The sequence below is a fragment of the Stenella coeruleoalba genome, assembly GCF_951394435.1.
Source record: "Stenella coeruleoalba genome assembly, chromosome: 17".
In the NCBI taxonomy this organism is placed as follows: Eukaryota; Metazoa; Chordata; class Mammalia; order Artiodactyla; family Delphinidae; genus Stenella; species Stenella coeruleoalba.
The window spans coordinates 15,182,075-15,195,913 of NC_137163.1; the positions used below are offsets into that span (position 1 = coordinate 15,182,075).

A 13,839-nucleotide genomic window follows, 5' to 3' on the forward strand; every position below is an offset into this window, starting at 1 on the left:
AACCCATGGATGACAGACTTCCCCAACACATTTACTCTGGAACCTGCCCTGATCCTGCCACTAACTCTCCATCAGAAAATGACATAAAAGGCACCTGAGGATAATTAGAGATTTTTTTTTTTAACTCCCAACAGGATCACAAAATCTCACCATTCCCTACACATCCCATGCATTCTTTGCGCAGGCCGTTCCACCTCCCTAGAACGCTTTTCCCAGCCCCTCTATCTGATAAGCATCTATTGCTCCTCAGGACCACCTCCTGGCTGAAGCTCCCTTCAACTGAGAAAATCTCATCTTCTGTATCACTTTTTTGCATATGGACTTTGTTACACTGTAATCTTATTTGTACCTAGCACAATGCCTGGGCTGAATCAATGAATAAACCCACACACAGATTCATAAAATGCTTTTGAAAGTCTCAGGACCACAAACTTACCCTGGACTAGAATAAGAATCAGCCTGAGCTTACATGCATACAACTATTTATAGTGTCTTGGTTAAAAATTAATGGTAGTTGAAAAAGTAACAAATGTGGAAACCTCGTGTTCATTAAAGTTTCTTTTAAGTTCAACTAAACCTTTACAAGTCTAGTAAATTTTCATACGAAATAAGAGGGTCTTTTATTACTGTTTGATAAACTCACATTGGACAGACTAAACAAGTCCCTTTTACAAACAATAAAAGTTCCTTTAAACGTTTTAAAGCTGCAATTATAACTCTAATGCATTTGCTTTTTTAAAAAATAAGCACTTCAAATACCTGCTCAAAGAAGCTTCAACCCTAATAAGCAAAACATTCCCAAGTAAATTAATAACTTATAAATTTAGTAAACATAAATATATCTCAAATTCTGTAAAAAGAATCTAAGATTGTTAATGTTAGTGAAATTTTTATACCTTTCCATTAAAAGTCATATCTTAGGGGCTTCCCTGGTGGCGCAGTGGTTGAGAGTCCGCCTGCCGATGCAGGGGACGTGGGTTCGTGCCCCGGTCCGGGAGGATCCCACATGCCGCGGAGCCACTGGGCCCGTGAGCCATGGCCGCTGAGCCTGTGCGTCCGGAGCCTGTGCTCCGCAACAGGAGAGGCCACAACAGTGAGAGGCCCGCGTACCACCAGAAAAAAAAAAAAAAATCATATCTTACACTAATACCTTATTTTAAAATGGAAATCATAAGGCTGCTATGGTGGGCAGAATAATGGTTCCCCAAAGAGACAAGGAATGATATTGAAGTCTATAATGTGGAAAAGGCAAGGAAACCATCAACCCCTAGAGCCTACAGAAGGGAACCTTGCCCTGCTGACACCTTGACCTTGGCCCAGTGAGACCTGTGCCAGACTTCTGACCTTCTAATGAATTTGTATTAAGCCACTAAATTTGTGGTAACTTGTTACAGCCATACAGGAAGCCAGGACAGTGCATCAGACAGACACTCTAGCTCTGCCCCTTCAGACAAATTCCCTCTGATCCTTCTGCTGCATGTCCCCCATCCCACGCTGAGTGACGATCTGTCTGCAAATAAAAGCCACAGCCTAAATCAGCAGCAAGTTATCTTGGCCGCCCTGATACGCGGACCTGCAAAAACTGGACAGGAGGGCTCTGCCTGTCAGGGACAGGTGTAAAGTTGCCTCCCTCCTGTTCTACATGGGCTTCATTGAGGCTGACGCCAATCATGTTTGTACCCAAGAAGCATCACAGAGAATCGGCACTTCAAATTCTCGCCAATGTTTAAGGCATGTTTATGAAGCAGCAATGTCCTGGGCACCGGAACAGCCATTCAGAAGTGTGAACTCAGCACTTGCTCTCAGATAACTTTATCGACCTGGTCCCCAGGCGGGCAAGAGAGTGGACGTCAACCACAACATACGATCCAAAGTTCCGAGTGCCCTAGTGAGGGACAAAGTACCAGAGGAATTCAGAGAGGAAGAACTGAGTTCGTGCTTCTGAGAAAGAGAACAGTGCAGCATCAGACACAAGCCTACTATATGCTCTTCCTGAATCAGTATGAACAGGGGCTCCTCCTTTGAAATCTGGGAGCCAGGGACTGTGGCTTAAGAACCAGAGACAAGACTTACCACCCAAGCCCATTTGGTGGTTTCAAATGGTTTCTTGAAAACAAAACACAAAACACTGAAGTTTGGGCAGATTTCCCTTTTGGAGAGAACTAAAGCTCTGTATCCCCTACGGTCCCAGTGCCTGAGCCTCACCAGTGTTCTAGAAAACTAACAGAAGCCCAAATGAACCCCAGATCTCTTCAAGGAGCCCTGTAGTGGGAATTTTATGTGTCAACCTGGCAAGGCCATGGTGCTCATTTGTTTGGTCAAACACCAATCTAGATATTGCTGTGAAGGTAATTTTTAGATGTGATTAACATTTTTTTTTTTTTTTTGCAGTACGCGGGCCTCTCACTGTCGTGGCCTCTCCCGTTGTGGAGCACAGGCTCCGGACTCACAGGCTCAGCAGCCATGGCTCACGGGCCCAGCCGCTCCGCGGCATGTGGGATCCTCCCGGACCGGGGCACGAACCCGTGTCCCCTGCATCGGCAGGTGGACTCTCAACCACTGCGCCACCAGGGAAGCCCATGATTAACATTTAAATCAGTAGACCCTGAGTAAAGAAAATCACCCTCCACCATGTGGATGGGCCTCATCCAATCAGTTGAAGGCCTCAAGAGGAAAAGCCTACACCCGCCCCCCCCTATGCCCCCAAGGAAGGAATCCTGCCTCCAGACTCAAAACTGCAGCATCAGCTCTTCTCTCCGTCTCCAGCCTGCCGGCCTGCCCTGCATATTGTGGACTTGCCAACGCCACCACGATTGCATGAGCCAATTCCTTAAAATAAATAAATTCTATAGATAGACAGATTCTAAAGAACAAAATATTTTATTTTAAAGAATAAAATCTATCTCTATGTTAGGGGAAACACTGACCGAAGCCGCCCGCCCTGGCCAGGCAAGATAGTAGCCACTTGCATGAGTCATCTTACAACAGGAGATCCTGGTAAGGAACGCAGAACTAACAAGCTACCATCAACGGGAAGAATTCGGGAAAGGTCTCAAGGAGAGAGGAGACACCAGTCCACATGTCCTCCCAACCTCCCAGAATCCTCCTCGTGGAATCCATCTTGGCTGAGTGATGCAAGCGCCACCAGGAAGGACCCTGAGTCAGAATGACTGGCCACAGACAACCTGGAAACTAACCCCATTCCCCTAAAACCCGAGACTGCGAGCCACGTGGCAGAGCAGTCCTCCTGGGTTCCCTTACCCTCCTGCTCTCCACCCGGGCGCCCCTTCCCAATACAGTCTCTTGCTTTGTCAGCACTTGTGTCTCCTCAGACAATTCATTTCCTAGTGTCAGACAAGAGCCCACTCTCGGGGCCTGGAAGGGGTCCCTTTCCTGCAACATCTATGTATCTATATCTGGGGGAGGGGGGTACTATATATATCTTTACAGAGATGGAGAGAGAGAGAGAGAGAGAGACATCCTATTGGTTCTATGCCTCTGGAGAACCCTGACTAATAAATACAAGCTCCTAGAAAGAGAACAAAGGCAAGGAAAGTCTAGAGGAAGGCTTCAGAGGGCAAGGGAGAAAAACCAGAGGGAGAGCGGAATCTAGTGGCTCCAAGAGGCAGTTAGCCAGCTACCACATCCTGAGAAATAACATTTGGCAGGTGCCAAAGAGTGCAAGGAAACAGTCACTCTTAACCCACATAAGAGTACTTGAGTGACTCCCCTTTCTTTGTACTTTTTAAACTTGTATTCAATTGTTTTAATTTTACTTTGCAATTTCATTTTTTCTTAATTTCAAAATTACTCCAAGGAGCCCCTACTTCCTTCAGAGAGGCAGCAAGGCATAGTGAGCAAAGAATCTGAAGCCAACCTGCCTGAGTTTGAACCCTGCCCTGCCTCTTCCTGCTGTACTGGGCACTGTACTAAACCTTGACCTGCCTCAGTCCCCTTATCTGTAAAATGGGGATAATGACAGTACCTACATCACGGAATTGTTGTGAGGAGTAATTGAGTTGCAGCATTTTTTTTTTTTTTATTGGCGATACGCGGACCTCTCACTGTTGTGGCCTCTCCCGTTGCGGAGCACAGGCTCCAGACACGCAGGCTCAGCGGCCACGGCTCATGAGCCCAGCCGCTCCGCGGCATGTGGGATCCTCCCGGACCGGGGCACGAACCCGTGTCCCTTGTATCGGCAAGCGGACTCTCAACCACTGCACCACCAGGGAAGCCCCTGAGTTGCTGCATTTTACATGATTAACTTTTGTGTGGTTAGAGCAGTGCTTAACACATAATAAGCTTTACATAAACATTTGTTATTATTATTCACAAGCCCACTATCTTTTTTTTTTCTTTTTGCATTATGTGCTCTAGGCAGAAAAACCATGTAGCCTTCACTGCCTCTAAAGAGAAACATAATAACTAAATCAATGACCCCCACAATTCTAGCCTTTGCTTATTGTTTAAAACCAGTGGTCTCCAACCATCCCATCAGTAAACATTTTTTAAGCATAAACCCAATATATATGTATTTACTTATCTATCTATGAAGTATTGGCAGGCACTACTATGATTAACTAATACTTCGAAGCATAATGCACACATAGGACAGTCATCATTAGTAATAATGGACATAAATCGATATTTCAAATAGTTGTGATCATTATGAACTTTCTGGCCAATTTTCAGTCAGATCTCATTAGCTTATCGTTAAGCTGATGCAGCCAGCGAAGAGCCATATTAGTGCTCACATTTTTCTGTTCCTTTGCATCTGCAATAGTAGTATCGTCATTCTGCTGTTTCTTTGCGAGAAACTAGGAAACTTCTTAAAGCATTTGTCCATTTTGTGAGGTTTTGTTTATTTAAAACTAGATACTGTAATCCATAAGTCCATTTAATCAGGCATACAGAAGTTACAATATGTCACAGTACACTGAAAACAAACGATCAACTTTGGGTACCACTGGCCTCCGCTCCCCACTGAGGCCAAGGTGCCCTGGGTACTGACTGACATCTGATGGATGGACAGAAAGGACCACTGTCAATCCAGACATTAAACGTTTGTAAAGCTTTTGTGCTGGTTGTTCTCTGCTTGTCCCCGAAGATCCATTCTCCACTTCTCTGCCTAGCTCAGCGCCCTAGAAGGCTGACCACAGGGGCTGCGTCCCCCAGACTCTCTTGCCAGTTGGCATCTGGTTGGGTTTGTCCAATGGGAGGTGCTGACAGAGACCAGAGCAGAAAGAGAAAGAGTTCAGGGTCCTTCTTGCCTGCTCTCTCCTGACTGGCCCCTGGTCTCTGGCAGAAGCTGCAGCCCTCCTCCACATAAACCCTCCTTACGGCTCCAGCCATCACGAGGCTCCTCCCCAAATCTGGGAGAAGTAATTTTCCTTGTTGCTCATCTCTGGGGGCCTCAGCATCTTTTGTGTTCCCTTAACCCCTCCCACACCTGTCTGAGTAGTCCCTTCAATGGAACTACACAAGATTATTTCCTGCCAGAAGCCTCATAGATGATTTCTTTACTTCTTACTCTTTAATAGAGAGATCAATGAAAGTTTTTTTTTCCTTCCAGCACCTCACTTTGGAGACGACTGGTTTAAAGAGCTATTCTGATGATTGAGCCAAATCACTTTTCCTGACCAGTGTGAATGGAAGCCTTAGATTCCCATCACTCTTTGCTCAAGCCAACAAATGCAGGCTGAAAACAGGTGGGCTCACAAGATGAGCCCTGGACAGCCGGTCAGCAGACTCAGCTTCTACTCAGGGCTGTCACAGCAGGGCTGAACCTCAGGGAAGTCACTTCTGTTCTCTGACTCAGTTTCCTCATCTTTAACAGGCAGGTGGGTTGGATTAGCTAGTCTCTAGGTCCCTTTTAGCTCATATAGCCTTTTGTGATTTTAGGAAATCATATAATAGTTCAGAGGAAACTATGTTATTTTGTCTTTTTGTTTTATTTCTTGTTTTTTTTTTCTTCAACACTCTCTCCATCCCCTCCCAACTCCCACATACACTCTCCATCAGTTAGAATTTTTCTTGGGTGAAAGTCCTTTAAATTTTATAAACTCCAAGGTAATAAGAAATAAAGGAAGCCCAGATGCAACATCAATAATAAATTGAATCCTACTCTTTCCCAAATGCTTTCAAATACATTTTTAACTGCCATAGCAACCCTGTAAGGTAGATACAAGTATTATCATCACTTTACAAATGTGGAAACTGGGGATGCTCAGAGAAATTATATGATGTGTTCAGTATCACACAGTGCGGCAGGCTGGAGCTGGCTCATGACAGCTGAGCTGAATGGATTCATCTTTTTCCAACCTCACATTCAGTGGCATGTTGGTAACTTAAAATCAGCCATAGTGGGGATATTTATACCTCAGAAATCAGCAAGAGCTACAAATCAGAGCTTTTTCTTTTTTTGAGAGAGAGCTGATTTTTAAACATTTACTATCACACACTCTCGACACACAGTTACTAAACCACAGAGGTAGGTTTTAAGCTCAGATCTGATCCTAAACCTGGTGCCCTTTTATGACTCTACAGCTGTCTTTCCCACACAGCAGCTAGTACGATATCTTGTGAAGAGTCTTTGTGAAAAACTTATTTCCTGCACCAGGTGCCCCGGGGTCTCCAGGCCAAACCCTCATTAGCCTTGCCATCCAAATGGTCTTTCTTTTAGAGGAAGACTTGCCAGCAAATAACTGAAAGACTTCTTGGCTTGTGTTCATAGCCCTGCCCCTAGTAGATGGGAAGAGATTATATACAGAGCACAGCCCTGCATCTGTTTCCCTCCTATGTACGAACACAGCCCCCTCTTCCCCTCTCCCAGTTAGGATGCGCCCCTCTATCTAGGTCGGGCATTTCACAACTCTGAAGTGCTTCGACATGAGTGCAATTTTTTTTTTGAACTATAATTGATTTACAATATTGTGTTAGTTTCAGGTGTACAGCAAAGTGATTCAGTTATGCATATAAATATATATATATTCTTTTTCAGGTTCTTTTCTATTATAGGTTATTACAAGATATTGAATATATAGTTCCCTGTGCTGTACAGTAAATCCTTGTGGTTTATCTATTTTATGTATAGCGGTGTGCATCTGTTAATCCCATACTCCTAATTTATACTTCCCCACTGCTTCTTCTTTGGTAACCATAAGCTTATTTTCTATGTCTGTGAGTCTGTTTCTGTTTTGTAAATAAGTTCAGTTGTATTATCAAAAGTGATATTATATGATATCTGTCTTTCTCTTTCTGACTTACTTCACTTAGTATGATAATCTCTAGGTCCATCCATGTTGCTGCAAATGGCATTATTTCATTATTTTTTGTGCCTAATTAATATAATTTTAACTTGAAAAAAACAGAGACGGGAGAAACCCTGAATTCAGGCAACCCTAAAAGCACGAACTTCATAGATTTAAGGACATTAAACATAACAGAGATCTCAAGATGTGATCTGGTCCCACTTCTACCACCTTCCTAAGGCGTATCCCCCCATTTACAGATGAGACAACTAAGGGTTAGAAATGCTAATCATCTGCTGAAAACAGGACCCCACTCTGTAATTTGCTAATTATAGTAACAGGATGTTGAGTATCTCTTGTCCCAGAACTTTGTTGTGGGTTTTTTTTCCCATTATGAGTTAATTTTAACTAGTTTAACTATCACAGGTTACCTCACTTCCTAGTTCACGGGACAACTGTTTTTTTCAAGTACTTCTCACAGGGGCCACATTCCTTAACTCAAAGAGCAGTTGCCTGGGCATATAACTGAGGAAAAAACTCTAGTCACTCTTTAATTTCTGAACACAGTTCAGAGAGTCATAGGTACAGGTGTGAAGGGACATACGTTAAAGAAACACATTAAACTTTGTGGTCTATTTCACAGAATCACTAATGACATAAAGTGTTGTGTCTCCTATATTATCCCTGGAAGATTTTTTTTAAGTTGGAAATGCCCCTACTTTTGTTTTGGTTTTTTCCCAGCTTTTTTGAGATATAATTAACATATAACATCATGTAAGGTTAAGGTAAAACAACATGATGAATTGATACACACATATATTGCTAAATGACACCACAATTAAGTTAATCATCTCACTTAATTACCATTTTTTGGTGTCTGTGGTGAAAACATTTAAGATCTACTCTCCGAGCAACTTTCAAGTATATAATACATTGTTAACTAGAGTCACGAGGCTGTAATTAGACCCCCAGAACTTATTCATCTTATAACTGAAAGTTTGTACCCTTTGACCAACAGCTCCCCATTTCCTCCACCTCCCAGCCCCTGTCTGTTTCTATGAGTTTGGCTTTTTTAGATTCCACATAAGTGAGATCATAGAGCATTTGTCTTTCTCTGTCTACTTATTTTACTTAGCATAATGCCCTCAAGGTCCATCCATGTTGTCACCAATGGCAAGATTTCCTTCTTTTTCGTGGCTGAATAATATTCCATTACATATTTTTAATATATTATATTAAAATGTATATTTCATATGTAATATATATTATATATGTATATATTTATATATCACATATTCTTTATCCATTCATATGTTGATGGACACTTAGTCTGCTTCTGTGTCTTGGCTATTGTGAACAATCCTGCAGTGAAGTCCCAGAACCTGGGATAAAACCCAGTGCAGAGGACAAATGGTGCCAAGTACCCTGACATTCTAAGTTCAAGAGCGGGAGCCAGCCACCAACCTGAAGGGCTTATGGAGAGGCCAAAATCAACTCGACTCCCTCCACCCTCTGAATCAGTGTAATAGGAGTGAAGAGAAGGGAGGACAGTGTTCATGGAAAGAGCCTATCCCCTCCCCTACATCACAGCAGGGACTCCAGGAGAATCATTCATAAAGCCCAGGAGTTCCAGTGATCTGGAAGACTGGCGTTTCATTCCCCTACAGATGGCTGCTTGGGCAACAGGCTTGCAACTGTTTACTGGGCAGGGAGAGGGAGACTTGGAGAGGACACTGGCCTGGGAGATGAAAGGGCAGCGAGGCACCTTGCCATGTCCCCAGCAGCATACAAGGGTGTGCAAGTTTCCCCTGGGTGGAGGGGACACTACGAAGGTAGCTGGGCTTGAGCCATCTCCTCTGCATCACACGCCACGGGAGCCCCAGCTTTGGGCACCTGCCCCAGGGAGGACCAGCCGCAAATCAGCTGGAGATACAGCGACAACCGGTGGAGAGAGGATGGAAACCTCGTCTTGGACTGCTAAGTAAGGTGAAATCTCTGTCTACTCCCCATTTCCACCCTCCTACCCCCCACCTAAGCTCCAGGAGGAGAAACAGCCACGAGGAAACAAGCAGCCGCTGCAGCCACAGCCTCGCCTGCACTGGCAGGGAGGGGAGGGGAGCTACAGAGGGAGTCTGAGAGAGACGTTATCACATAAACCAGGCTGAGGCTCAGGACTGGACGGAAACTGCTAATAACCAGCAGGAACTGAAAAGCTGCAGAATTTGCCCTAAAGGTCATCAAGGAAGCTGTTCCCATGAAGCCTCAGAAAGAGCCACATGAAACAGTTGGGAGCCAATACTGAAAGAATATGTATTTTCATGTTGATGCCCCAAAGGGACACTTTCCATTAAACTACTTCCAATGTATTCAATATTATCGCCTACTGTATGCCTAGTACTAGGTCTATTGAGTCAAAAAAGACAGCTAGGGTCATCGTATTTGAGGAGCCCACATACTTATGGGGGAGAGCCGGCATACAAACCAATAATTTTAATATTCTACAACCAGGTATACATGAGGTTCAGCAGAGACACAAGAATATTTATATTGAATAGACTTTTCTGTGTTTCAATTTCCTCATCTATAAAACAGGAACAGTGACAGCACCTACCTCATAGGATGGTTGGTTGGATTAAATGAGCTATTGTATGTAGAAAAGTGCCTGGCACAGAGTAAGTTGAACACTTGTTAGTAGTCAATACTGTAGTTATTATTGTTACTTTTATACTGAATAGCAAGGCACTGTCCTAAGCGTGCTAAATGGTTGATTAATCTCAACAATTCTATGAAACAGGTACTACTTATTATTCCCATTTTATAGAGAGAACTGAGGCAAAGGAGGATGAGCAGCTTGCCCAAGTACACACAGTGGAACTGGAATTCAAACCTAGGCTATCTAAATTCAGAACCCGCACTCACTGTGTAACATAGGAGTTAAGACTGGCCGATTTTGCTGGGCACTTCCAAGAATGCAAAGGCGAAAGTACTTTTTCCAAAACAGCAACCGATAAAATGTAGTCCTAAAATAACTTGCAATGAAAAAAGTCTGGCTCTGGACTCTTTAAAAACATTCGCACAAATTTTTAATCCAATTTTAAATTTGAAAAGGCAAAAATTATCATGGGGTCCTGTGAATGCAGACATGAGTTTGCTGGTCGATATGGCTGGGGCCCCTCCTGGCATGCTGACCTGTCAACACTGCCTCTGGCTCCGCTGCAGAAAGCTGCATGCTGCCCCTCGGCCAGGTGCCTGTTGGGATTTGGGTGCCAAGCCCTCCAAAGGGGAATTTCAGGTCCTCAAAACGCAGCCTGAACAAGCTAGGCTTGCTCTCCATGTTTATATAACCATCCCAGCTCCAAAAACAAGAGATGCTGGTACTCTGTAATTACAGGCTTGCAGGCCTGTCACTGTGGAGAGAAAACATGGGTTATAGCTCCATCTGCCTGTGGGATCCAAACTCTGTCTGGAAGCCTAAGAAAGCTCCATGAAATAGCACCACCATTCAAAACATCCTTTTTTATTAAATAAACAGAATTTGGCTGCCCCAAAACTGAGCACGGCTGTAGCATCGTAAATGACATCATCTCATCTGGGGAGCATTTTGTTAAAATTGAGAGGCTCCTATAAAGTTCCTAGCCACAAAACCCACCCCTCAAACATGTTCTTTAATCAAGAACAGCAAGAAAAGAGTTCAACTGGAGAAGTATTAAAAAAAAGTTCATTAATCCACACTATGCATCAGGATTTCTCTTTTACACACTAAATTGTGAGCTCGTGTTCACTGTTCCCATGGGGGTTGGTGGTCCCAGCTTTCAATTCTACTGCATTTCATCAATCCTAAGATTAACATTTTTCATATCTTTGAATTCAGGCTGCATCTTACAATCCACGGCATCTTAGATATAATGAAACACAGACTCATGATTGAAACACATGTAGCCCATCAAGTCTACTTTTAAATCTCTCCCTGGTCAGCCCCTCCTCTCCTTCTGCACTGCCTTCCCCCTGACTAGGGCCCTCAGCATCGTTTGCCTGGAAATTTACAAGAGGTGCTTAACTTCTCTCCCCATCTCCAGCCTGAACCCCTCCAACATATCTACTTTGCTGCCCAAGAGATCTTTCTAGAACACATTATCTAATCATAGCACTTCCCTGTTTATAATCATTCAATAGATAATTGTTGAATCTGAATAATAGGTAAATGAAGATTCTTTTTGCCACTTCTTCTGATTTTAGGTAGGTGTCTTAGTCTCAGGCTGCCATAACAAAATAACACAGTCTGGGGCCTTTAACAACAAAAATTAATTTGTTCACATTTCCAGAGCCTGGAAGGTCCGAGATCAAGGTCTGGTAGGGTCCAGTTTCTGGTGAGTGCTCTCTTCCAGTCTTGCAGACACCCATCTTCTCACTGTGGCCTCGGATGACAGACACTTGACCTCATTTAATCTTAGTTTCCTCCTAAAGACCCTATCTCCGAATACAGTCTTGTTGGGGGTTAGGGCTTCAACATCTGAATTTCAGGGGGGGGACACAATTCAGCCCATAGCAGTAGGTTTGAAAACATATATAATAAAATTTGTAATGCATCACCCAGACTATTAACAATGGCTACCTCAGGATGGGTGGAACGGGGGTGGGGGAGCGTGATTTCGATGGACCCAGAAGAGAGCAGTGAAAGGGGACTTTCACTCTTTTTTTAAAAAAAATAAATTTATTTATTATTCATTTATTTATTTTTGGCTACGTTGGGTCTTCGTTGCTGCGCACGGGCTTTCTCTAGCTGTGGCGAGGGGGGGCTACTCTTCCTTGCGGTGCACGGGCTTCTCATTGCAGTGGCTTCTCATTGCGGAGCACAGGCTCTAGGCGCATAGGCTTCAGTAGTTGTGGCACATGGGCTCAGGAGTTGTGGCTCGCGGTCTCTAGAGCACAGGCTCAGTAGTTGTGGCGCATGGGCTTAGTTGCTCCGCGGCATGTGGGATCTTCCCGGACCAGGGCTCGAACCCGTGTGCCCTGCATTGGCAGGCGGATTCTTAACCACTGCGCCACCAGGGAAGCCCTGGACTAACTTTTAATTCACATCATTTGCTTTGGAAACTTGCTGCATCCCACTGAGGGGCGAATCAGATATTAGAAACAGGTGCATTGACATCATCTATCTGCACTATAAAGATATGAGGCAAAACCAAAGAAGTTTTTGAAGGCTACGCCAGAGAGAACTCAAAAAAGAGAGGGCTGAGATAAGCAAGGGCAGCATGCCAAACGTCCTACTTCATTATAAGCTCCAGATTAGGAGCAAACCACTCAGCTTGACAACTTGCACTGGGCTGGATATTTTCCATTTGCTGCTCCAAATCCACTCCCCACTCCTCTCCATCCTCTTTGTCACCTGAAAGGCTGACCCGTGCGAACGGCATCTGTGAATCCCTTGCCTGTGGCTTCTAGTTAGATCCGGCCAATGGAAGGAAGACAGAGATCTGGAGGCAGAGGCAGGGTGGAAGGCGGATTATTTATTCCTGCCAACACCTCCCTGTTGTAACTAATTACCACAACCCTAGAGTCGTAAAGCAACACAAATTATTATTTTACAGTTCTGTAGGTCACAAGTCTAGAATGGGTTGGCAGCACTGGTCCCTCCTGGAGACTCTAAGGGAGAATCCACTCCTTTGCCTTTTCCAGTTTCCAGAGGCTGCCTGCTTTCCTAGGCTCTTAGCCCCACATCTCCTTGACCTCTGCTTCCACCGTCGCACTTCTTTTTCTGTCTCTGAGTGTCCATCCTCCACCCTAGAAGGGATGCTTGGTCCCAACGGCACTTTCATCCTGTCTAGCTCATTCTCCACACAGCAGCGAATCAGATCATGTCACTTGTCTATTTAGCACCCTTTGGTGGGTTTCCGCTACACTTAGAATAAAACCTAATTTCTTACCAAGGGCTGGTAAGGCCCTCCATGATCTGTCCCACCTATCTTTCTAGCCTCATCTCATCCCACTCTCCTTGTTATACTCCAGCCACACTCACTCTCCGTCAAGCCCTTGAACTTGTCAAGTTATTTCCCCACCTGAAAGCCTTTGTATTGTTTCTTCTTCCTAGGCTCTTTCTTATCAGCAGGGCTTAAATGTCACCTACTCAAGGAAGCCTTCCTTTAGTTCCCCATGCAAAGTAGGGTCTGACCTTCCCCCCATCCCAACTCCATTATTCTATATTTCAACCCTTCGATTATTTCCTTGGTGGTGCCTATTACAGTTTGTAATGATTTCACTCGCTTGTCTTTTTTTTAATATTTATTTATTTATCTGGCTGGGCCGGGTCTTAGTTGCAGCACGCAGGATCTCCACTGCCACGTGTGGGATCTTCGTTCTGGCATGCAGGCTCTTTAGTTGCAGCATGCGGGATCTAGTTCCCTGAGCAGAGATTGAACCCGGGCCCCCTGCATTGGGAGTGTGGAGTCTTAACCACTGGACCACCGGGGAAGTCCCTGTTTGTCTTTTCATGTATTCTCTACTAGATTGTAAATCCATGAGCACAAGGATTATGTCTTACCTAATACTGTATCCCTAATATCTTTGAGTGTGACAAAGCAGACCCTTAATG

At 44.3% G+C, this 13,839-nt stretch overlaps 1 protein-coding gene across 1 annotated transcript in view; it reads right to left on the reverse strand.

Moving 5' to 3' along the window:
- NTAQ1 (N-terminal glutamine amidase 1) overlaps window positions 1-13,839 on the reverse strand; it is a 247,813-nt gene that overhangs the window by 188,842 nt on the left and 45,132 nt on the right. The gene's annotated exons all lie outside the window — the stretch shown is intronic.